General features: G+C 38.6%; 1 protein-coding gene across 6 annotated transcripts in view; it reads left to right on the forward strand.

Moving 5' to 3' along the window:
- The window catches only part of GULP1 (GULP PTB domain containing engulfment adaptor 1), a 176,932-nt gene that overhangs the window by 30,502 nt on the left and 119,878 nt on the right, over positions 1–26,552 (forward strand). Inside the window, exon 1 of one of the 6 annotated variants that reach the window (XM_069021934.1) lies at positions 19,864–19,923. The exons of 4 other annotated variants lie outside the window; for them this stretch is intronic. The gene's annotated coding sequence lies outside the window, so the exon portion shown is untranslated. Of the gene's footprint in view, positions 1–19,863; positions 19,924–26,552 lie in introns of those variants that run through there. One more of the 6 variants, XM_069021936.1, reaches the window with a different exon arrangement.

Here is a 26,552-nt window from a genome sequence, read left to right on the forward strand (position 1 = left end):
TCAAGCTCCACTTCTGGAAGAATCTGGGATACTTCAAACAGAAGTGCAATATAAGAATGAGCAGTCATCACCGAAGACCTTGACAACCAGAATTCAGAGCCAAGTCATGTTTTGATGACTTAAGGATATTGTACTTTATTATGTAGCATTTTCTTACCGTTCCTGGAGGATATCCTGAGTTTTTATAGTTTAATGGCTTATGAAATATTCCTAAATAAGACTTTCTCCCCCTTCCCATTTTGGAGTTGTGTTTCCTCTGAAGCATTGTTAGGCTTGATTAGGATCTAGGAAATCTTTTACTAATGAGTCAGAAAAATAAACAAAATCTGAGCAAGCAAAAGGTGAGGAATGGAAAAGACTTTTGGTTTAGATGAGTTTAAATCCTTTCAGCTCTGAGATGAGTTTATGGGTTATGGCATATCTGTGGGATATATGTGCTTCTTTAAAAGGGCCTGAAGGGAAAGCTTTCAACTGTAACAAATCTGTCATGTAAAAGATGGAAAGCAGTAAATATGCTTATAGTTGTAAACACTAATGATTCCACAGCAGTCCCTTAGGTACTTCTTACTCAGAAAATGATCTGTGTTGTGACTCTATGTGCTTTTCAGTTTGGGATTTCAAGTTTTTTGACACTGTAATTGAGCCGTGATTATAAGGTATGAAGAAATGGACCATAAAATAGATGTTTAGTGAAAGGTAAGTAAAAGCATACTTAGTAGGATTAGTGGAATATATTCGAGATGTGTTGCTGGCATACCCATGACTACTTAACCACTGAAATAATCTGTTGCTATTTAATCCAAATCAATTCCATTTGCTAGGTCGTCTGGAAGTTACTTTACTGAATAAGTTACTTAGTTGCTTAGCCAAATGGCAGGGGGAAAAAAAGTCAAAGTATTGAAGAAATATGCCTTGACAGTAAAGAACATAATAAAATGCTAAGGATCTCAGTTCTGAAAGAAGCGGTTGGCTGGAAATAATTGCTTGAATATTTTGAATTCATTATGGTGAATTTTGCCAGATGCTTTTGAAGAATATTTATGTTTGTTATTTGCTGTGGTGCTTCTTTTTTTTTTTTGCTGCAAGGCATGTGTACTTCTGGGTAATTTGATCTTGTTTGTTTATGGTCTAAATACTTCTTTTCCCCCCAGACAGCACTATTCAGTTGTATATTATTTCAGCTGCTTTTTGGAAAACGTGATACAAATATAAGTCCCAGGCAGTGTTTGTCTAAGGTAGAATCAAGTGTATTTCTTCTTAACTGACAAACTTGGTGGAATCTTGACATATCTTGAAATTTGTATTTCACAATATACCTGGGAACATTTTACAAGGTAAGATCTTTCAAGAGATGTTGCAGCTCAAATACATTTGTAGCATGTCTGGAGAAAGCAACTTACTAACTCTACTCTGAGCCTCTGACAGTGTGGAAGGGTGAAGGGTGGGGAGAGTGTTTTCTGATCACTCCTATCTTGTCACTTACTTGGAAATGTGTCATTTATTTGAGCCTGCCCTGGCATGTTGATATTAGGAAAACTTGTAGGTATACATGGCAAAGTACTGGGTAGTGCGAGGGCTGAAATGTGAAAAATTGCATTGTGAATGACTGCAATTAAATGGTTATTAGTTCTGTTTTGTATGGATGTAGGAACCCTGCTCATGTCTGTTTGATTTCTCAGGGAGTCAGGGTGTTCACCCTGTAGTTTTTGAAGTCATTTAGAGAGAAACGATGCCCATTTGGAGAGAAATGAAGTGGTTGGAGCATTTCTCTATATGTTGCCACCCTTTTCCTGCCTAATGCACCTTTCTCTGGGTACTGGCATAGGTATTTTTGGTATGGCATTGGGAACTGGATCAAGTATGACCAAGAACTGGGAAGTGGGAGGAATAAGTCCGTTTATACATGCTCAGTCTGACTGTGGAGCAACAGAGCCAGGTGCAATATGGTTCCTTTTCCAAGTAGCTATAAAAACCAGGCATTGGTTCATCGTACTCAGGTTTCCTCAGTGCTTGCAGTGTAGTTCATGGCTGACCCGAACAGAACAGATTTATCCACGTGAACAAAGTCTCTATCTGGCCTTCACTGTTGTACTTTTATGCTCTTTAAGGCACCCCACTTTAGTAAGTGAGGATGAACAGTGCTGTAGTGCAGAAAACCAGAAAGCTTTTTGTTACTATATCCAGTTTATTTAGCTTTGTCATTAATTCAGGTTCCTATGTGTGTGTATTAGGAAGGTTTGTTTTGTTTTCCTGCTGAGCTCTATCAGAAGAAAACAAAACAAACAAAAAAACCACCTCCCTTTAAAATGAGGAATATATTGACTTTTGAATCCACCAGAGCTCAGCTTATCTATTAATTAATAACAGAAAAGAAAAAGAAGTTGCAGCAAACAATGTGGTGGCTCTGTCTTGTCCAGTTGTCCCTTGCTCACCCCCATTTAAAAGATGCTATTGCTAAAGATAGAATTTTGCCTTTGAATCTCTACTTCTTTAAGGTTTATTATAGCATGGAACAACATGCCAGAACTTAATTGCCTTTTGGCAGATCTTTCTACAGTTAATGGTGCTGCTGGTGCTTGAACAGAGAAGGATTCAGGTGCTCAAGGGACTGATCTTTAAAAAGAAGGCAGACCATTTCAACTGTTTTTTTCCAGCTGGTCTCTAGTGGAATTGGGCTGCAGCAGAGTAGTCCCATTTTTCCTTTTGCCTCTCTGCCTGGCAGTGATTTTGGAACTTGCTGGAGTCCTCCAATAAAATTTTCATGCATTTCACAAAATCTGTTGAATTGTTAGAAAAGAGAGATTGACATCAGTGTCCCTGTATTTTTGGTGATGGTTACCTGCAATAAAACCTCTGATGGAAAGATTTTTTTTTCTTGGTCATGGAAATTTTTCCATTAAGCCCTGTCATAATGGATGCAACCTTTCCAGCACTTTGTTTTGGAGTGGCCTTATAGGTGCACAACATTGTGAATTTTAATGTGAATTCTCTATCATACTCATGGAGTTCAGTCATCTCTATTATTTATCTCCTATTTTTATCACATTTTATCACATTCTGTTTTCTTGAAACTTTTGTTTTAGCCCTCTTCAGTCTGTTGTTTCAGTAGGCAGAGTTTTTTATTCAGTTGTGCTTCAGCAGAATTGGCATGTCACAACCAATATTGTACAGTAGATAGAAATTTCCTTGTTTTGCCTTCTTCAGTGTTCCAGTTTTTTTGGGAGTGGGCTATCAATCAAGTAGCGTACCGCTTTTTCTATAGAATTCTCAGTTTGCTGTAAGTGGCCTCTATGCATTCCATATGCTCCCAGGATCTGCAGTCAATTTTTACTCTTACAAATATTCCTCTGGAAGTCTGGATAGCTTTAAAGCTTGCATAGTTTGGTTGTGTTCAGATGTCATTTCCAATATTCTTGGTTCAGCAATGTTCTAAATGACCTCTTCCTCTATCTGCACAAGATTCAGACTTGCCAGGTTTTTTTGGGGATTTTTATGGCCTGACATGCTTTGGTGCGCTCTCAAATGAACCAAAAATTAAAGGAGAAAATCTTGTGTGCTGCCTCTGTCTGTTCTCCCCTTGCAAGCAGCTATGTAATAGTGTCCATCTAGGGGCTTTGAAGGTTACTATTATTACATGAAAGAATTTTCGGATCTTGTAGTTCACTGGGTTGCTTCATCAGCTGTGCTTGTTTGATTGGTACCTTTTCTGTACAGTAATTATGTTGCTTTTTGTTTGATGTTTGTTAATTTTGTCCATGTTTGCAGGGGTTTTTTGGTTTTTTTTAATCATTCATGTTAATTGGAGAAAATTTTAAAACATTAAATTTTGCTTTCATGTGCTTTTTCAGTTACCTGTTTCAGCTGCTGATTTTTTCCCTTTTTATATTGTCCATTATTCCCTTTATACCTCTATTTCTCTGCCACATTTTTTCACCTGGCAAATGCAGGATTTGGTCATTGCTTCTTACAATCTCATTTGCTGATTTCTACAGCTCAATGTCACTCTTTTGTTTTCCTTCTTGCATTGAAACTGAATGTGTGTGTCCATCTGCATCTCCCAGTTCATTTTCAGAAGTTAGTGATATTTGATGAAAGCAAGAATTGGAAGTCTGAAGGAATATATATATTATATTTGTGCCTGATCCCCATCTGTGATTGCTCAGGAGAAAACATGGAACAGGTCTGACTCAAACACTGAGGATGCAATTTCCATGTCTACTGTGTTTCATAAATATTCTTTTCCTCTGACCACATGGGGTTTCTCCACATACTCAGGTTTCCATTTATGATCTGACGTAGAAGATAGGTGATAAAGATGTACCAAAACATCCTGGGTTTAAATATGATCTGGTGTTCTCCTCTGGATGGAAAGATGAGTCCTGTTCAAAACTGTTTTCCTTTCATCTGCTGCATTACGGTGATGTCATGGACGGGACATTTTTAGCCACTTGTGATTAATTTGATACTTAATATGTTTTACAAAGGAGGCTTTTCCTATTATTGTTCTCTTCTGTGATGAGAAATACAAATGTCCTGAAGAAAATGCTACGTATAATTTTAGCTGAAATACAACACTGATCTGAAGACCAAGTAGGACTCTAAGATGTGAAGTGATGATATCTCAAGTTTCAGCAAGTCTTTTTGCAGATTTATGGTAACTATTAGGTTATGTGCTTAAAGTATGTTTTTCTTCATTTTTCAAGTAGAAGGAGGAAACAACCATTCAACTAAAAAAAATGCTTTGTGGTGTCACTTCTGTCATAGCAATAATCATAGTTGGGGGGGAGGTTTTTGGCTGCTGGGCTGTTTTGTGGTTTTTTTGTTTGGTTTGTTTTATATGCACTATGAGTGAATGGAATACATTAATCCTGATGTCCTAGACTTTGAAATAATAGTATCATCAGTGACCTGCTTCTTTTCCAGTCCTAAAATGCACACTGAATATGGTCATATCTGTAAAAGAAGAATATATGGGATTGTACAGAGCTCTGGACTGAAAATGTAAAGAATATGATGGAAGAATTCCTTGTGGTGAAACAAGTATTTAAAGACAGCCCCTGGCTCAAACTGCACAAGTGAACAAATTAGATGTTTTGATGATGCAGACTGGGACATTTGTGGCAGAGAAGTAAAGGTTTTGCCTTTAAGCTTTGTGCATCTACATCTGTTTAGTCCATTAGTCATACTGTTGACACAGCTTGAATTTGTATTTATTGTTTGAAAACAGAAAATATTCTTAAGCCTCTCTGCATATTATATCCTACGTGAATGCACAATTTGTGTTTGGGCTCTAGATAACTTACCAGTGTTCCTAGCTGAATTGTGTATTACTATCAAAACCTTTATGTAAGATGTCTATTCTTACTTATATTTCAATATTTCTACTTGATACTGTGTGAATACTTGATCACCTAGCTCCTGGTTACTTTAAAAAAAAAAAAAATTGTTAGTTATAAGAAGTAGTCTGTTTTACTTGTCATATTTTTAATCTTCAGTAAAGAGAATTCAGTCCCCAAAAGGAAGACTTGGTTTTTATAAATCCAGAATGTGCAGTCCTATTCTGTATAATCCAGGTGTAACAGAAGTATTTTTCCATGCTACCTAGCAAGTATGTCACTAGGTCCAGCCACGATAACAAACAGCCTAACAGTTCTTGAGGTGATTGTGATTTGTTTAGGGAGCTGCTTTCATTAAGATAAATCTGAGTAGCTGGTAGTTTTGTAAAGGTGGCTGGCTGTGTGTGGGGTGTGTCTAATGAAGATTTTCATTTGTGAAGCAGCAAAGCTAATGTAATTTTTTTTATTATTATTTCTTGAATTGGTTGCTGGAGAATATACACTATACAGAAGTCTTCTGCTGAAATTAGTAAGTCACTGCAAGATTTTTCAATAGTGCATGTGAGGCTTTTTTTTAAAGTCCTTATGTTTAGTTCTGTTTGTTGAACCCTGACACTCAATGCAGCAGTATCACATTGATACCAATGGCTAAATAGGACTAAAGAAGTGGGGGAAAATAAATAAAATAATGACAACTTTTATGAATCTATGAAGAGTCTTCCAAATGAAGAAAAAATGTCCAGTCCCATGCTTGAGGTTATGAACTTGCACACCAGAGTGCAGACAGAACTGAACACATCAGCTTCTGGTTTAAGCAAACCAGGAGCAGCTCCATTCCAGAAATGCTGTGTGTGTAGCTCCAGAGTCATGTTAGCATGCTTTAGTACACTCTTAAGGCAATTCAGGAGTGCCATAAACAGTGTGAAGTTTCAGAGGTCATCTGGGTTTCATGGCATCAACCCCGAACGGGGTGTTGAAAGGCAACCCACAAAAATATCCAGTTTCTATGCTGTGCCCCTACATTGCTGACTCTCTGCTTATTCCATTTACAGTTCTGTATTTCTTGGTGCAATGTCTGGCTGTCTCTACATCAGTCGTTAGTATGTGAGCGTGGTCAGAATCTTTTTGTAGCTTCTTGACAGATATTATTGCTAGAGTTTTATTAGATTTTTTAGCACTTGTGTCATAACATATTTGATGTGCCATAAGATATCAGGAGTAATTTAGTCATGTGTTATTTGGAGAAGAATGTTGAGAGAGGCCTTTAGGTTAATTTTTATATTAGCTAGGTTGTAATTTTAATGAGGAAAAAGGGTTAGGCCTGTATGCTAGGCTGAGGAAAGCTGTGGGTCGATACAAAACTTCTGTCTGCCTTGCCTGGTTTGCTTTGGACTGCCCTTGTGTGAGGTGTAGCCTAAGGATTTGATGTGGCTTCTCTGTGCGGTGGAATTTTTTTTCCAAGGTCTGTGTACGTGTGTAAGTCAGTGTTCTCCCATGTATAAACACAAAGGGTTTATCTTGCATATGATGGGAAGACAGAACTTCCTCCTCAAATCTTAGCCCCATCCTTGTAAACTTATTGCTCTCTCCAGAGCCTGAAATGGAGCTTAACATTCTGGGGAATGGGATTCCCATCTCCACTCCATTTTTCCTATTTGATAGTGGTCAAGGTGCTGTAGGAAGCTTTTTGCTGATGTTAGGAATACCTGCCTCTAGCTCTTGGCTGTGATTTGAGCAAGTGCTGACTCTCATACCTGAAATCAAGGGCAGCCTGCTTTGATCATAAAATACTCCACATTTTATAGCTCTTTAGGAAATAACACCTGAGGGCTTGCACATGTTTCCTTGGCAGGTTGTTTCTGTTGTTTCTGCCAGGTTTTACTGCACCTGCAGCAAATCAGTTTGAGTGTAGCTGAGTATAAGCCTCCCACTGGAGGAGACAGCAAAATGCTTGATGATCATTCCAGATTGAGACCCCCAGTTCTGTTGAGTAGCCACACTGACTAAATGTAAAATGAGAACAACACTATTTTTGAAATACATTCAAGTTTGTGGACCATAAAGTGCTCTGGTGAGAACTGCCAGAAAGCTGTCTTTGGTGAGTGTCCTCTGGCTTCAGGCTGCACTTTAAGGAGTTTGTGGTAAATAAAGCATCAGGCTTTGCAAAGGGCCATCAGACAAGATGCTCATTTGGTGGTTTGCACTTGTTTCGTGTACTAAACAAGGCAATAGCCTACAGAAAAAGTGTCATTGCACAATCTTATACTGTCATTATTGCTACACATAAAGGAATCCCAATTATGAACATATAGACAACATTTTGCCATTTTACAGCAGAGGACTTCAGAGTTTTCAGAAACTCAAAGTCCTTTTCTTCTCCTGGACTGTACTGGTGGCCAGGGTTGCCTTTTCGTGACAGGAATTTTCAACTGAAGCACTCACTTCCTGCTATGTCCTCTGCTCCTTTACGAAGAGGCAAGTTCACTGTCTTATGGGGGAATTCCTTCTGTCTTCCTGTTGTGTAATCCCTGCAGATTTTTCTTATATTTGATTAACAGCGTAGCTTCTGCCAAAGGGAATATTGGTAAATCCAGGATTTGTAAGAACTTTGCAGGAGCTGATCATTCTTGGAATACTGCATGTGTTCCTGTTCATAATTTAGGTTGTTATAATATAGTTGAAGGAGTTGACAGTCACAGATAGAATTCCTATTGGAAAGCTAGGCTTATTGCCCTTATGGGGTTTGACAACACACACTTTTGCAGAATCATTGTTTTTGGATCGTCTGTTTCTTGTTCAGTGTCCATGACTAATTCGCTTATAAAAAAGTCATTGAGCTAATATCTTATAAGAAACCTGTGCTGTCAGATTTGATCCCCTAATTGTTCTTATAATGGGCATTTATTGGAGCTCTTTCACAAGTCAGGGCAATAGACCTCATTTTTTTTATACAGAATGTTATAAAAACAATTGAACTGGCAGCTGATTGCAGTTTTCTATTCAGTAAGCAGTTTTGGAAGACTGTGGGCTAGACAGTTGTCTGATTTGCCTAGGTTGTAAAAGTTAAATGTAAAGAGAGATGAATTTTCAGCATATGGCTCTTTGTTAGCAATTACATGCATTAGTGGTTTAGCTGGTGTATTGTGTCTGCTTTATAAATGTTTATATTGCAGCTTCCTGCTAATAGGTATTGATGACTGGCAGTGTTGTGGAGGCACAGTGTATGGCAGTGATCATTAGTTATGGCCCAGTAATGATCCCTTTACATGTGTTTGGTAGCATAGCCAGTGCTAACCCGTGCTCCTGGAAACATCAGCTATTCTGTTGTTCCTTAATAATTTAACACAAGGTCGTTGTCAGCTGGGATGTAAATGTTTAACATTTTATATTGAGCATATTCACGTTTTAGAACTCTTTAAGCATAAGTGAGCCTGGAAATAAAATTATGCTGATGTTTACATAAAACTTGTCTTATTCAGTCTGGGATAATTTGGAATGTTTTCTGATTGCCTAAGTACATGTATAAAGGAAATATGCAGTCTCTTTGTTCTGAAACTACAGAGAGCTCTGTGGTGAAAGGCAACTTTGAAACATCACACTATTGTCAAATTAAAATAATTCATTGACCCTTGTCCATAAAAATTGGGGGGAAAGTTGTACAGTTATAACCAGTCTCTGGACCTAATGTCTCAAAAGTGTGAAGAACGGTATAAGTTTGAATTAAGCTATGATGGGTATTTTGACACCAAAATATTTAACTTTTGCCATATGGCTTCTCTCAAATTCTGTACTTCTTTCTCAGTTGTGCGTCAGCTCTGAACAGCATGGGGTTTGTGGAACGATCTCTTCAAGCTGCAGACCCAAAATTGAGCTTTTTTTCAACTATTTGTCAGTTAGAGACAGTCTTCTGGAATTGTTTCTATTAAATTTTTGTAATTGCAACAATGAATGTCTAATATCAATGAAAAGAATAAATGAAGTGTTTCTGGTGGCATTCATCCTGAAACCAAAGCATGATTAGCAAGTAATTAACTGTCACTATTATGTCTTTGCATGACTTCACTGGCTGGATCCCAGAAATACTGATTTTTCCTAGTTGTGAAAAAGATCAAGGGCCTCTCTTGGATGTTGAGTTCAGGTGGCAGAATACAAATTCCTGTGACAAGTGTGAAAAATGACCTGTGGACCTTATCCCAGGTGCATAAGCCTGTAGGGCAAGGACTGCTGAGCTTTTCTGTGCCCACAGTGCTGTGGTGAACACATCACTTTTTGCATTGGAAAGCTTTTAATTTCTCTGTGGATGTTGATAGGTTGTTTTTTATTTTTTTAACCTGCACCTCTTCAGGCCACTGGAATTTGTCTTTTCTGTTTTATTTCTCCACATTTGATAATTTCAGAGGAAATGCCTCTGCTTATGAAAACTTGTATTTTAATCTGTAATATTTGGGGAAAATGATTTAGTGCATTTAAGGAGATTATTCATCACTTTGTGCAGACACTAAACATACGCAAAGCCTCTGTACTAGACATGGGAAAAGTGCCCAAAGAAGGCACTTAAGTGATTTGTAATAAGATCTCATAGGAGCCTTGGAAATTCTTGGGACAGTTGTAGTGGATTTGTGTCCGAGAGAACACATCTCCCCAAAATTCTTACATTTGCTCAACCCTTGGGAGTTAATTAGTCCTTGGAACTGGCAAATTTTTCCTCTGGGTGTTAAAAAGGTTTTGTCTGTACCCCAAATCATCTCTTGGTTCATGTCTGACAAAGTATTAGGCCAGATAAAGCTGCTGTCCGACGTATTAGCAATGTATACAAGTATGGATTGAATATTTAAGTCATTTTATGAGTTACAAAGAGTTTGATCCAATGATTGTGGTTTCTGAACTTTTTGACCGATACCTTTGAGGGGAGATGCAAGACACATGGAGAGGAGGGAACCACTAGATCAGGTTCAGTAATAACCTCTTTTGGTTTACTGGGTATCTACATTTCATCATATAAATGTGCTTACTAACACGAACAGCTAATCCCTTATATTGGTGATCTGATGTAAATAGAGTTAATTTGTATTTGTTGTGGGATCAGAAATATTACAGGAGGTTTTAGTGCGCTGTTTTTACACAGGGGAAAACATATGAACACCTTTAGTTCACCTTTAGTCCTTTTGCTATCTGAAAACTTCTGTTGTCACTGCAGGGCACACGAAACCATAATAATTGTGGAATAGTGAAAGCTAATCTTTATTTAGACCAGAGTGGTTAAGATCTTTCTAACCAGCACATATCTTCAGACCTATGTCAATTTTTATTACTAATTCATGGTTCCTCGATGTGCCTTTTCTTGGCCATTATTTATCTCACTTTCACAGGCTGATTATTTTATCTGTTGCTTTACTTTCATTTCAGTGCTCGACTGGGTTAGATCACAGAATGTGCAGATGTATTTGTCAGTGCTTTGGGTGTTTGTTCAGAGTGAGGTTGTCATCACTGCTTTGAGAGAGAACAGAAATCTGCTTTTTTACTGGGTCAGTTTCTTAGGGAAGTGTAGTGCTTAAAAAGTTACACTTGTGACTTTCTGTTGAATTTGCTCTGTGGGTTTCATTTCCATTCAAGTCATTGCATTCTGGTATAAGGAGCCAGTATCACTGGCCTGGTCAGATGGATTTTGAAATTAGTAGGAGTCTGTGTTTAAGATTTGCTGTAGGATTTGGGTTACTGGTTTAAATTACATGCTCTGTTCTGGGGAGTTGGGAAGGGGAAATCCCTTCTAGAACTTGGCAAACAAGTTTATGTGCTGAAGATACACGAGTAGCTAGCTACGGATTTGTCCCTGATGAAGTCATAGCAAAAGTTACCATAAAATGTGATATTTTTATTACCTGACTTCCTTACAAACTTTTAAATTATTTTCTCCCAGGAGGACGCAGAATTTTAATGTGTATAGTTTATGTTAGAAGAATATAATTGAATTTTTGATCCAAGGCACGTGATAAAGGAATGTGGGGTGAGAGGATGATGTACTCTCATACTCTGTCATGAGCAGTATTAAACAGCATGGGCTGTGCTCTCAGAGTCTGAGTAGGGAGTTACACTGTGCAACAAGTGATGATGTTCTGGCACATGTAAAGCATCATAGCTGATGCTGAAGTTTCTTGATTAAAATATTTCTGAGAAATAAATCAGAAATAGCTAGATGGCTTGATACTATGCCACAAACTGAGCTTTGGCCTCTTAATTTAATGCAAATCTTATATAAACAGGTTGCTGGGATTTTGTGAGTTGTTTTGGATTTATTTGGGGTTTTAGTGGTCTTTTTTTCCTTTCTTTTGGACTTGTTTATAACATAGATAAATCTTGTGTGTAAAGAGGTGGTTTTTCAAGGCAGCATTTGATGTGTCTTCAGCCCTCACCCTGGTGTTCCCATGCATCAGATTAATTTTGTCTGTGGCATAAATTGGGAGATGTGAGAAGGAACACAGAAACACGAGTTCTGCAGAATCAGCAATATACTGAAAGTCTTCTGAACTTCAGATCAGGCTCCTAAAGATACATTTCAGCTGTGATTGTTGGAGACAGAGAAATATAAATGGGCCCTTTCTGCTGGTACTTGTCACATGGGACAGTCACTCTTTGTGTAAGAGTCTGTATGAGCTTCACTTGCTTGCCTTTTTTTCTGGCTTTTGCTTTTCTGCCTAAGAATAAAGCCTCAAATTTTAGTACTTGCATTGTGAAAACTGTTAGGTACATGTAGCTACAGTGAGCAGTCTTCCAGTGTCTTGTTTATTGGGACAGAAGGGAGGGAATGAATAGAAAGCTGTTGTTTATATCTATATTTCCTGATTACTCTTACTAGCATGCCAAATATCTAATGAAAAACTGCCTTGTGAATTGTTGGTTTATTTATTTATTTCTTGAACAAAGCCTGGTGTGCTGATGTGATCTTATGGTTCCATAGGGGTAGGCTAATATTGTATAAGTGGCATTAGTCTGGAGCTCTGTCTTGGCCTCTTTAGCCCCACCTGTGGGATTAATGCAAGACTTTGCTGTCTTCCCCACTTCCCTTCTGTCTTTTCTATTAATGTACACAGTAATACTGGATGCTTATTATGTTGAAATTGGAAAGGAAAAAAATATGTTTCTTAAGTTTATAAAAAGGCAAGCTCGGTGATTTTATATTTTTCCTTTTAGAAAGTGGTGCTTGCATTTATCTAAGGTGAGGGGAAAAACAGTGGAGCCTGTATGGAATGAAAAAGGAAGGAAGTCTTCACTCCACACATCTTATGGGAAGATGTTCTTACCATAAGAGAAGCCTTCACTGTAACAGATGTAGTTTTGCATGAGTTATATTCATCCTTTGGGACATCCAGGTGTACTAAAACATCTTTAAGGACAAGGTGGTAAACCTCTGATTAGCTTAAGGAATGCTGGCTCCTGATAATTTTTTTTAATTGTACAAAAGTCTGGACTAGGCAGTATTCCTTGACACAGGGAGGATGAGTGTTGATAAACCTGTGTTTAGAACCTAAATGTTTCTTTCACTGTCACCATATGTATGTCCTTCCTTCTGATTTGGAGCTAATTTAGTTTAATTTTAACAAAGGAAAACCACAAATTACTAACAGGGCACTGAAGTCATTAGCTAACAGCCTCAATTAGCATAACACACAAAATGCAGAATAAATGCAGGACGAGCAAGACTGACTTAGCCTTGAATTTTCTGCTGTGTCCACATTACTGTGCTACAAGGCTTCATTGAGTAGACCTGACAGACAACTGGAGACTCAAAATGTTAAAGAATGAATTCTATTTTAATCTCTTTTGGGGAAAAAAAGCCACCAACTCTTAGAACCAAGATAGTAATTAGACTGAAACAGCATAGATTAGCCCCACTTAAAGTGGAATTTAATTATTTGGAAGGAATTAAATTAACATAGAGTCTGCTCAGTTTGGGGAAGAGTTTGAGTTCTAGGGGTATTTGTCAAAAATGTTAATGCAGTCTCTGTGCTATAACTTGTTAATTTAACATAACTTTCTTCTTGCAATTTTTCATCAAAGGCAGCTAGTTTTCTGTAAATAGCTCTTTTTGGCAGAAAAAAAAAGTCAAAACTAGCTGGATTGAACTTTGGTTCCTACTTAGCAACAACTAGGCAGATAAGACAACATCCCCTCCTTTATTACATTTGAGGTTTCCAGCCTTTTGCTTCCCCTGAGCTTGTTTGCTTCCTCTTTACTACCTAGGAATTGCCTGCAAATAACTGCAGCACAGCTACCAGGGAAGCTGTTTGGGATTAAGGAAGAGATTGAGTCATTTTCCCCACTCTGATTTGAGTCAAGATTCACAAGATGCACTTGACCTCCACCTGTTGTGGGGAGGGGAAAGCACTTAGTGGTGTTCTGATCAATCTTTCACCATGGTTAAAGGAGGAAACACACAAGACCACTGCTGGTGTAGCCACACAGGTGTCAGGAAGGCACTGGGCAAGGAGAGGTTCACTTTGTGTGGGAGCTGCTGAACTATTCATTTTAAGAAAGGATGGGAATGAAGGAATCCAGGGTATAGTGGTCTGGTGCTACCATCCTTTGTGCAGTGGAAAAGAGGACAGTATTGGTCACAAAATGGCCTTAGGTGTAGACAAGGTGAAGGTTTGGGGTCAAATCTGGGGACTCTTGTGAGAAAGGGCCAATCCAATGCTGCCTGTTTGCTCTGGCTGCAGCTTTTTGGTGCTGTTTGCACCTGCTCCTTGGGGAAAAGTTCTCTCAGAGCAGCTGCACGGGAGTTCTTCAGTGCCTTGAGCTGCCTCCAGCATGTGCAAGCCCAGCCTTGGCAGTGGCTCTTGCTGCAGCTGGTGTAGGGCTGGTGGAGCATGGGGTGTTTCCTCTCATTTATCAGTGAGCAGGGCCATGCTAGGATGTATACCAGCTGACTTCTTGCCCACTGCCTTTCAGATTAGAAATTTGGTGCTGAAAACACCTTGCTTTGGGTATTAGGAGGGATTGTCATCCCTTCCTCCCTCAAGAAACCCAAACCCACAATGCTGCTTTAGTTTCTTTTTGCTATTTGACTGTGAAGTATAGGACATTGTATTTTTAGCGGCAGCTTTAGGTTTCAAAGCGTGTTGTGTGAAGGTCTCAAGAATCCTTTGAACATGTGACTTCTCTGTTTTCTGCTGGCACAGTAGGTTTAAATGTGGCAGTAAAGAGTAATAGCATTTTAAGTTTGATAACGTCTGTGGAATGGGGTTTGGGCATATATTTTTAAAAGGAGGAACGCAAGTTCAGATTTGTATTTCCAGTGATAGACCATTTTGAAAATTTGTTCAGTTTCTGGATAATATTTTCAAATTTCTCTTGCTGGGTTTTCACTAAGCAGGTTAATGGTGTGTGTTACTCAGATTGCAGTGAAACTGCAAAGGGACCCAAAGAGATCTAGTCATCCCTAACTTACTGTGAAACCCTTTGCATGCTGGTGGCTACAAGAATTAAGTTGGAATTTAAAGGGAAGGAGAGAAGAATGGAGCCCAGTTGGCTGTGCCTTTCCTCAGAAGGTGACTGCACTGTTTTGTACACAGACTCTGAACAGAGAAGTGGTGACTGTAATCTTCCTCCTTAGCTTCATTGTCCGGTTAGAAAAGGCAAAGGCTATACCAAAAGTCCAATTTTCTGGTCTGGATTTGAACAATAGGCTGGTAATCCTGACCTTTTTCCTTTTTTTGGAGGGGAAGGAATTAGAACCATTGGGATGCATCTGTGTTTTAATGCCTGTTGACTGTGGTGCAAAATCCTGCTGTGTTGGTGGTTTTGTACTCTGCAGTGAATTGTGATCACAGGACAACGTGGGTGAAGGCTTAACGTGACACACCCTTTTGCAGAGCCTTTAGGGCAAGGCAAAGGCCACCTTTGGAGGCATTTTGGGTTTGTTTTACTGTTGCAGAGAAATCTGTTCTGCAATGCATTCATTGTACTGTGAATGAAAGAGCGGATGTTTTGATTTGAAAGGGAATTTTGTTTATAATCCTGGAGTATAAACAAAGTGTGGGGAGGAAGCCTTACTGGAAAGCAAAAAATCCTGGACCATCTTCTGGTTCAGCAAGTAATAACCCTTATGGTGTTTTGCATCAGTGACAAATGTGTGTGTACATATATTTTTAGAAGGGCTTCCAAAGGGCTGCCTGCTGTGTGTGGGTTTGCCTATGGTTCTGTTATGCAAGCCATGGGATATTCCCAGCTCTGCTCCCATCCTGGTTTAAATTCCCAGCCTGTCTTTGTGTGCCCCCTGTGAACTGCTGGCTGGTGCAGGGAGCGGGAGGCTGGTGAACGATAGAGTTGTCTTTCCGCCTCAGTTTCCTCATAAATGGCATCGAATGCTAATTGCTTTTCATTCTGCAGTTCAGCAAGAGCAGAGTGATACAGAGCTAGGGTTTGCTTTTCCCCAGGGTGCCGTGGGTGTGACTGATGGCACAGAGCCAGAAGAATTTGGCAAAGTAGCTGACTGTAAAGGGAATAATCTCTTTTTCCTGATGATGGATGGCACTTAGAAGGCAGCTGAGCCTGAAAGCCATTTCTCATGCTAAGGCTCCGCAATGTGCAGGTCAGCCATTGAGCAAATTCAAGCCTTCAAAATGAGAGCTAATAGCTTGGCAGGTTATGCCTGACAAGCAGCAAGTGATTTGATTTTAGTTCTTTAGTGTGTGGGGTTTTGTATTTTTTTGTGGATCACAACATGTAGTAATTCTAATATTTTTCTAGTATTACATGATGATCTCTAAGTTCAGAAATATCTTGAAGAAAACACATTCAGTAAGGACATATATTTTCATCCTCAAATATAGTACATTTCTCTAATATCTAAAAATTTATTTCTATTTAACTGCTGCTCATGCTGCTATGAGTATAGGATTAAAAATACATTTCAGCTGAGCAGTTGTTAAAATATTGGCCCTTCATTTTTCTGTGGAGCAAATTGACAGCTACCTGGGACAGAGAACCATGTGTTGCTCCCAAAGGAATGGTCAGGGAGTTGTGGAGGTGAGATTTGAGGGGAAAATCTATAGTGGAATGAAGGTAGATTCATATAGGACAGTGGTTGGAGAAGACACTTGTCTAATTTGACATGCAACATTCATAGCTCTTGGAGAGCTTATGTTGTCATATTTACTGTTGATCTGGTAAAAGAAGAATGCTGTCTGGAGTACTGCTGGAGGAAAGACTTCCTGGGAAATATCCAAATACTGAGTTTACCCCTGCAAGTTTCAGATCTGTTTCTTGAAGAGATCTGAACTTTGAACAGCTGCTTTTGTTTGATGCTGGAGTTTGAGAAGATGAATGACAGAATTTTTATATGGAAAGTCCAATAATGATAAAGCATCTACATAAGCAACAAAGTCCTAAACCATTGTAAAATGTGGATTTTTCTCCTAGGAGATAGGCTTGTGAGACTCAGTCATTAGCACACATTATCTGTTGCTCTGTGAATACAGGCAGTTCTAGTCTTTGAGCTGCTTGTTAAATGCTGTACTTACTTCTGTTTAAAAGGTTAGGTTTTGAGAACTGTTCTCTCTACAACCAAATAATGTATTATTCAAAATAGACTTCACAAATAGGTTTTGTGAGGTTGTATTCTCTAAGCAGCAGCATCTTGACAATAAGTACTTTTAGCGTGTCTGAAACTTGCTGTGTCTACCAATTATCATCTGTGATGCTTGAATTGATTTGTTAATCACAAAGCTGGAGTTCTGTTTTACATGAATGTATTGACACAGTAATTATGAATGCAAAGTTTTCATCTTTATTGTAATAAAAGTTTTATTATCCAACATTAGAAAAAAAAATTTCATGACAGTCATATTCATATCTTGATACACATGTGCACTCTATGCAGTTTTCCTAAGAATGTTTCAGCTTAGCAGGCTTAATAAAGTATTCAAGTGAAGCAGGAACCTCATTTCAACTTCCAGCCAGGGAGGTGTCTTGTATTCTTGTGGAATGAACTCTCCTTACAGTTTCAATTCAATGAAACAGAATATGGTTCTTAGCCAGTACAGAGTGGGAACCTGCTTCTAATTCTTTGCTCTATTTTTTAGAGTTAGGTTTAGAGTTTAGGAGTTATGTACTTCTATGGTCCTAGGAAGTAGGGATTTTTTTAGATCTTATTCTGAATTTGCAAATGCATTCCTGCTTCTTTTCTTGCTCTATATCTTGATGTTATGAGAGCAACTAAAACACTGTTGCAAGGTATTTATATGCTTTTGTAATCATGGTCTGTAAAATCCTGTGTAAGACTAGGGTATTTTCATACAGAAGGGATTTTTCCCTTCTCAAGTAGTTATGATCAGCCAGCTTTGGAGAGCAGTGGTTTGTGTCTTTTAGCCTCAAAGGGCCAGTTGAACATAGTGCCAGACACAGTGTAAGGTGTTGCCTGTACAGTTTGTCAGAACATCTGGTTAGTGATTGAATGTGCTGGTGGGATTTAATTGAAATAATGCTAAAAACTGCGTCCCCCAAATCAGGAACTCATTTACTGGGGCCTTGTTTGTTGTTAACATCAGAAATATGTTGAACACATGGACACATTAGAAATTTTGAAGTACCTAAACAAGCAATCCTTTTTGGGGAGATCAGAAAGAAAATGTGCGTATGAAATACATTTTGTGGTAGATCTGGTGTGCCTGTGGTGGGAGATTATCTACTCTGTAAATTTCTGATTGATTTATGGGAAATAAATTGTGGAACAAACAGTAGAGTGCTTGCAACATGGATGTCAGATCCCTCAGACTGTAGAAATAATGAATATATTAGAGTTTTATATGCAAAATATTGTGATCTCTCTTAAAATTTAAGAAGTAGAAATCTAAAATGTTCAGAGTGATGCTTTAGCTAAAATTTATCCATCCAGTTTAGGGTGACCCTTGGCAAAATCTCTGTATGTGAACGAAAGACATAGTTATACTATTAAATTTTAAGCAAGAGCTAGAGCAACAGATGGATGATGGTATATGTAATTTCTGCTTGATTTACAAGTCTCTTTAGAATTTCTCTCTGATTTTTGAAGAGGTAACAAACCCAATGTAAGGAGAGAGGAATATGGAACATTCCTACTGCATTTTCATAATTATACCTTTTGGTAGATTGATGCTCCAGACTTTGACTGACTTTGTGCTAATATTGTGATACGTTTTTTAATCAAGCAGTTGACGCAACATTTTATTACCCGATAAAGCAGTAGAGTGGCATAAGGCATGCAGTGTGCTAGTGCACATGGCATTGCCATACCATTGTTTAGAGAGCTTTGGTTTACCAATACTTCCTTGTTTTTATAAATTCATGGAATACTGGCTACTAACATCTGCCAAGTAGCCAAAAATTAGCTAAGGATTATGAAAATAACTGTTTCATTTTGCTTTTGTTTGTACCCAATGCTTTCTGCAGATGTGTCTGTTGTTTCAGATGTTAGATCTGACTCAAGCAAGAAGCATGAACATTGTTTGGAAATACTCCTTAGTTTTCTTCTGTGGTGTCTCGGTATGGATGGCATTTTTCCTGGATGTAACTGTGTGTCTGCATTCTGAATGTGATGGCCCCAAGCTGCTTTTCCTGCAAGTTCTGTGAGGTTTTTTTCATGGTAAAGTGCCAATTTTTAAAGCCAGTCTTCATTGTGAATCCTCCTGGAAGGTTATGAAGGAGGAATAAGATGTCTTTTGACAAATTTCTTTTCTGAAACTTTAAAAAGCTGCCTTGCTTACAAAGAGTGGGTGATTGGTCATCCCTTGTCTCTTGTGGAAGAGGGACGCTCATCCTGCTGGTGCAATAAAACGTGTGGCAAAACATACTGACGTGTAGCAGAAAAGGGCAATAGTGCTTTATCCAGACTTTTTCTTAACAGGAATGCACCTTTCTGTCTATTTCTATGGAAAAAAAAGTTAATCTCTGACAGAGTTCAAATGTGTCCTGGGTAGCAAAGTGTGCTAGTTTGAAAACAAACCAGTGGGAGGCACCAAGTCAGGATAACAACTTAATGGAAATTAAAGGAAAGGCAAAGAAAGTAAAAGAAAACACGGACAGAGTCAAGATACAACCTGAGTCCCTGTTAGGGAGGGTGGTGGTAGTAGTCCTCTGAAGTGGTGATCCTGTAGTAGAAGGGGCCTGCTCTTCCTCAGAAAGTCCAGTGGTGGCTGTGTAGCTCCTCTCCTCTGGAAATCCAGGGGAAAGAGTGTCTCTGGTGTTCAGAGTCCCAGATTATATCCACGATGGGATGCTTGGTTCCTCCCTCTGGGTGGAGCATCTCACAATAGGGTAATGAGTCATGAGGCCAAGTATTGATTAGGCTCATTAACAGAAGATAGTCTGGAGGGAGTTCTCTCTGAGTCATGCAGCAGGACAATGATGGGCCATTAACAGCAAGATAGTCTGGGGGGAGGAGGCAAGGAAAACACTGCCCCACCTGATTTCCACAGCTCATGAGGATGGTAATAGAATATACCTCAACCCAGGACACAAAGGTGTAGACTTTCACAAGACAAGGTAACAGGAGACTGCTACTGCACAGCATGGACCCTCATCACCCACCCAAGTGACGCCTGAAACCATTTTGGTAAGGATGGCATTAAAAAAAGGTAGCTTGTTTTGTTTTCCTTCCAAGTGTATAAAGAAGAATCAGGAGAAGCTGAAAAAATATGTGTCTTCCAAAAAACTGTGCTAACTTGGTATCTATGTTGTATTGCTGATGGATTTTCTGGGGTTTGGCCACACCTAGAGGAGACACCACTTAGTGCTTTATTTCTGCTCCTTATCATAGCTCTCTCGTCATGTAGGAATGATAGCAGGAACATGAACAAATCTGTTTATTTTACTGATCTTGTCCTATCAGAGTAATTGCTAAATAAGTGTTGCTGTAACTGCAGTAGTTAAGGTCACTTAAATTTGACACCTGAGTCTCCCAAACTTCTTGTCTTCCCTTTCACAGTTAAAATTTTGTTTTGCTGCTGGAGATAATCAAACTTATAGAAATAAAGGATGAGCTTTTTCTTTTTATTGTAGTAAAGAGAAGGCAGAATTATAATTTCAAGAGTACCTTATTTTAAAAATTTTGTAGACATGGATTGTCAGGAACTTAAGTGTACAAAAAGGGCCTGCCCAGCATTCACTTAGAAACCCAACGCTGCTGTATTGGGAAATACTCCTATCAGACGCAGTTAAGAGGACACATGTAAAACAGTTCCTTTCTTTCTCAAGGCTGTGTACTCAGCATCATAAAATCTCCATGTATTAAGAAACATGACATTCCAGAGGTGGTAATAAAAAAAAACAAAACAGGCTGCTAATCCAGTTTCTCTTCTTGAATTTCTTTACAGGTTAAAGGTTTAGTCAAAAAGTCTTCTTGTGTGGTTAGAGTTGCTAGGGGCCAAGTTGGAGCTGAAAATCTACAGGGTGTCAATACAAAGCAGAACAGCTCCATGTGACTCAAAGTTTATTCTAAGAGCCTTGTAGTAATTGATAATAATTGATATTGTAATAATTGATTCAATTATTATCAATTATTCAATAATTGATTTAATAACAATCATGGAAATAATCTTCTGAGATTTTAAAGTCTGAGAAACATTGTGCTTCCAAACCTAGTAGCTTTTATCTCTTTCAGGATGTTCTGAGAAAAAACTGGGTATAGCAGAGGGAGAGGTGAAGCAAAGGAGCTTCAGGCTTAATGCACTTCCGTGACTGACTAGGATTAGTACTATCCCTGCTGCTAAGTTGCATCCTGAAGGTTGCAGATGTGTGGTTTTGTTTTGGTAAAAGATACATGATCTTCTGTGATGCGCTTGAATGAAGTTTAATAGGGTCCAGCATCATCCCGGTGAATGAACACTGGCAGCTGCTTCCATTAAGAAAACTTTTATTTGAAGCCTCCTAGGTGGCATGTTTCGTGCTGTTTAGTTGCAAGATCTTAGTGTTCTGCCAAAAAAACAAAAAAAAAACAACAACAAAAAAAAGAAGTATTTATTCCAAAGTGTTCCTCTTGTTTTCTAACCAGAGAAGTGGAAGTGGTTTTCTGGTATAATGGAACGAAGATTTTCTACTACAGCCACTTTGTGTCTGACAGTATATTATGGCATATTTGACAATGTTGGAAGCCAAGGAATTGGAATTATATTTAATGCACAGCTTGTTTCTCTCAAAATACAATTTCTGTTTCTGTCAACCTTATGTAAGAGGTGTTAAATGAAACAGGTGAGCTACAGCAGATGGTACTCCTCACTGTGATGACATTCAGAAGATAACTGTTTCTGCTCCAGAAGCCTCAGGCCAGCTATTTCTTAACCTGTGTTTGTGAGCAGTTGTTTTGTTTAGTGTCCTCCAGATGATCTGGGGCTTTTTCAGGCCCATAAAAATGAATGTGAGCTACTCTGATGTGTCTGGGTACGTTGGTGTCTCTATCCGAATTACAGTTTTGAGGTCTTGTCAGTCACTGATATCTGAAATAATGAATCTGTAGGGATACTGCCCTCTGTGACACCTGTGAGTCTCAGCTGGAGGTGCATTGTTGTTCTGTGCTAGTGAGAGATGGTGAAGGATGGTAGAGAAAACGAGGTGAAATGGAAATGGAGTAGGTGATTTTTGCTTTGGCTCTGCCTTAATGAAGTTTGATTTTAAAATACAGCCATGACCATGATGCCTGCTTACAAAGTTCTTGAGAACATGCAGTTGTATGACTGTACAAAAGAGCCATAAAAATGTGTAGAAGATTGGCAATTAGAGACTTAATGCTTTTCAGAAAGAGCAATTACAAATGCCTTTACTACATAGGAAACCAGCAGGTAGTAATGCTTGTGTTCATTTGGAGGGAGACACATAACAAGTATCAATCACTAAAACAGATGCTGAATAACTGACTTTGGAGGCGAGGCATATGTTTTTGACAATGAAGATGATTCATCTTTTGGACAAACTACCATTTGGAAAAACATTGTAGCCATCCATTGAGACATTGAAATTGAAAATGTAAATTTTTGCTATAGCTTTTCAAAGGCGGAAATCCTTCCTAGATGAAATTTAATGACCTGTGACAGGTGCAGCAGGTAATTTTGGACAGGAAATTTAGAAATGCTCTTGCTTCCTAGCTTGGCATTCTGATGTGTTGTTGGCTGTTTCATCTGGAACAGTCTCCTTTTCTTACTGTTTTTTTCCTGAAGTTTGATATTGATCTAAGGGTCCAGAGATAAGCTCCCAAAACCCTTTAAATGGTCACTTATTGGCATTGTAGAAGCTTCTTCCTTCTCAGGAAATATCTTTAATAGGCAGCTTCTCTTTGATTTGTACTTCTTGATTTTTTTCATAATGTTCAAAACTCAGTAACTTCCTGTGGTAGTGTTTTAGAAAAGAGCCATTTTTTAGGCTTGTGACAGGAATAGATTCAGTTTGTCATTTTTCTTGTTATAATAAGCCATATTAGAAAAGTTTGGTCTTTAACTTACTGATATTTTAACTATTTATTATTTATGGTTTCAGGCTGTACTCAGAAATATTTTGGTGCCATCACCAATACACTGAGTTGAACTCCAAGCACAGAACTCTCTAGCATTGTATTCTTCATGTTGTGGGCTCTTCTCATTATCATAAGGTTGAAAACTCAGCTATGCCCTTTAAAAAGGACCTAGGAAATCCAGGGGATAGAACATCCTATCAGTTTTTTGTGTAGTGGTCCGTTTCATTCCCCACTGTGTGGATTTTGTTGTAGTATCAGAGATAGTGTTTAAATTCCTGTAGTTTAGCTTTAACGATGGAACTGGCAGGACGGGCAGGGTGGCTGTGGACAGGTGCCTTTTGGGTTGCCTTTCCTTGAGGCAGAATGACCCCTGTGATAATACTGACCTGCCCTTCAAAGAGTGGTTTCTTTCCATTTCATTTTAGTGTATGCCTGCAATCCTTGTCAAGAGTGTGTGGATCAGAGGTACCAAGTGGGAGACGGGAGGCAACTCCTCCCCTTGGGGCACATGAGTCTGGTTCTGGAGAGGAGTTCCCAGAGACAACAGGGCACCTGGCAAGTGCTGCAGAAAGTCACAGCTCCCATGAAGTGACAAGGAGCAGTGAAGAGAAAAGCCCCGGAGACTCTGTACTCCATAAGGAAGAGAAGCAGCTAAATTAGTCTACAGACTGACAAACCTGCTGAGCCCAAAGGGAGGATTCGCTGGCAGGGAAAAGGCTATGTTTTTTTTTAGATCACTCACAGTGGGTTCTCTCTTCTCAGCTGATTTATTATCACACGTGCTTTGATGAAGCTTAGATTTTTGGGTTTAGCAACACCTGGACAGTTTTTGGCAGCTTGTTGTAGGATGAATTCAATTCTAGCCTGGGTCAACTTGGAGTTCTAGGAGAGCATCACACAGCAGTTAAGTAGGAGCAATGGACTGAAGTGTTGGAGGACTTGGACAACAATGGCTGTAGTTGCTGTGGAATATACCCACATCAAGAGTTAGGAATTTTAATAATAGTTGTGTGGAATCAGATTAATAGTTTGTGCTGTCCTCTGTGCGTACTAATTTTCTCTTTTCTTCTTTATTGAGGAAGAGGGTAAGAATGAAATAGCACACAGAGTTACTTTCTCAGTGTAAGTCAAGGACAACTTGGATCAAAGAGGATTTCTTTTGTACTTAAGGGAACTTGATGATTTTAGCCCTATATGTTTGTTCAAACACTTTTTGAATGCTTGAAAATTTGGAACATGCAAAAACCATGAGCTTTTATCAGTGTCCAAGTTAGAACGGCTGTGTGTGTATGTATTGAATACATAGGGGGAATTGTTATTGTAATGGTATTGATACAGTTGCCAAACATGAGTACTGTTTGATTTGGCATGTGGGTTTAAATTGACTACTTAAGGGGTTGGTGGACATCTGTTCAACAGTTTAGCACACCAGCTGAAATCATTGGTTAATAGATGGTCCTAGCTGTATGTCATATAAAGCTAACTTTGAAAAAAAAAAAATTGCCTTTTTATTCCAAGCTGACTTTTTTTGTGTTCCTGTTAAATCACTGATGTGGAACAGAGCAAGTGGCTCTAAAGTTTTGCTAGTTGCATACATAGTTAAATGGTGTGTTGCTTCCAGAGAAATGAGAGGCTGATGTAGGAAGGCCCTTGAAGCAACTTTTCAAAAGGAAATTGAGCACAATAGTGTAAATTGAATGTAATTCCATTGGGTAGGAAATCTAGTGAATAGCTGAATTGTGAGAGAACAGAGGTATTGTACTAGCTGTTCAGCTTTTAATTAAAAATCAAAGCAGTAATTTAGTTTTTCCAGTTCTATGCACTGTGAAAAATGAATAGTTATACTTGATTTTGTAAAAGACATACCATGTCTTTGTAGGAGAGTGCAGAAGGAAGCATGCAACATCTTAGAACTGACTTAGAAACTTTATGGGATTTTTGAAATAAATGGTTGCAAGAAATCATTTTGATACTTATCAGTATCCCATATTTTATGTAAATATAAGTTTGAACTGGACCTATCTGAATTCAGAGGATTTGCTGATACAAATTGGAAAAGGTTATACCTGACTTAATGTCTGGAGTATTGGAATTTATTTGATTTATTTACTATTTGGCTTGTTGTAGTCAGTCAATTAAATTTTTTTCAAATGAGGCTCCAAAAATTCTATCACTCTAAAAAGATGAAGTATGTGCACTCCAGGAAAAACTCTAAAACTTGGGTTTTTCTGGTTTTTACAGGGAGATTTTTGCCAAAATGAGGAGAGGAGGGAAGCAGGCTTGCAGCAGTTTTAGAAGTTTTTTGATATGTGAGCAAGGTATCTAAAAGTCTTAGATACCAAATACCTTACCAAAAAACGGAGGTTGGAAAAGAATTTATTATAAATACCAAGGTTAGATGTTGTGTTCCTGGCAAATGTCAAGAAAGAAGGCAAAAAATTATTTGGGGAGTTTGTGCTATTGACACATCTTTCTTTCACAGCTGCTGTAGCAATCATGGGAAGGGAGAGGGGGTTGGATCACATCAGCAGTAGGAGAAAGGAGCTAACTAAAAACCCCGTGATCTTCAAAACCCTGCTCAGAATGGCTGTACTGAAAAAGAACTTAACATATAATACAGGAAGATTGCCTTCAGAAGCTTGCTATGCAGAACTGCTTTATGCTGTAATTCCAGCTTTTCCAGCACAGTACAAGTCAATGCCTGATCTAACTGTTGCCACATTATGGGAATTGAATGTTCACAGCAACAGTTCTGACGTCTCCTTATATTTTCATTGGATCACAAAGTCAGTATTTCTTGCCATAAACCTGTTCAGTTTTGTTTATGTTTTCATCTACAACAAATAGCTTATTTTATTGTGATTATTTGTGGTAGTGGTATTGATTTGATACACAGGGGTGTCCTTGGGATTCCATTCTGTTTACAAGTCTGGTTATAGAAAACCCATTTTGACATGTGGCCGCTAACTGGTAAAGCTGTGATCATTTCATTCTACAGATATACCAAATGAAAAGTGTTTTTTCCAAATAAAGATAACGTCTTAAGGATTATTAACATGTATATGTCAATCACTTTGAGAGTTGTTAATAATAATTTCTTTAGTTAATAGGAAAAAAATTATCTCTTGGGCTGCGGTGCATTAGAAGCGGGATTCAGGTTGTACTTGCCTGGAGGGAAAGGCTTCTATCAACTTCCTCCCACACCCCAGCTACCTGACAGGCAAGCTTAAAACCTGTGTTTTTTAATACTTTCAGATGACATCCAGGGCATTCCTCACTTAGGGAACCTGATAATCTGCAGAGGCTTTGATGAGCTGGTGAGAGGTTTTTATGTCTCATTCCACCTTGCTGTGGTACATCAGTGTCTTTCCTTTGTTCACCCAGCAGTCTTGCTTAGGGCTGGTTCTCTGTTAGGAGCTCTGTAGGAAGTTATCTTAGTTGTAACAGGCTTGGGTGTGGGTGTTTGTGCTTTAAAATTTTAAAAGCTACATTAGTGTTTTACTATAGAAAGTAGCCTGGTGAAATGAGGGCAGGGGAACTTTATTTAGGGTCCCATATTGTTCTCATGAATGTCTAAGTATTGCTCTTGTAGTTTTTGCAGTTCTGTCTCTGCTGGCCTACCCTCTTCCTTAGTGTGGGAAGTGTGACATAATAGCCAGTAAAGTAAGTAAAACAAGTGAAAAATGTACTGTGGAACTCTGAAGTTTTCTTCATCAAAGACTTCACTGTTATAAAATGCT

Source organism: Aphelocoma coerulescens, chromosome 7 (genome assembly GCF_041296385.1).
Source record: "Aphelocoma coerulescens isolate FSJ_1873_10779 chromosome 7, UR_Acoe_1.0, whole genome shotgun sequence".
Classification (NCBI taxonomy): Eukaryota; Metazoa; Chordata; class Aves; order Passeriformes; family Corvidae; genus Aphelocoma; species Aphelocoma coerulescens.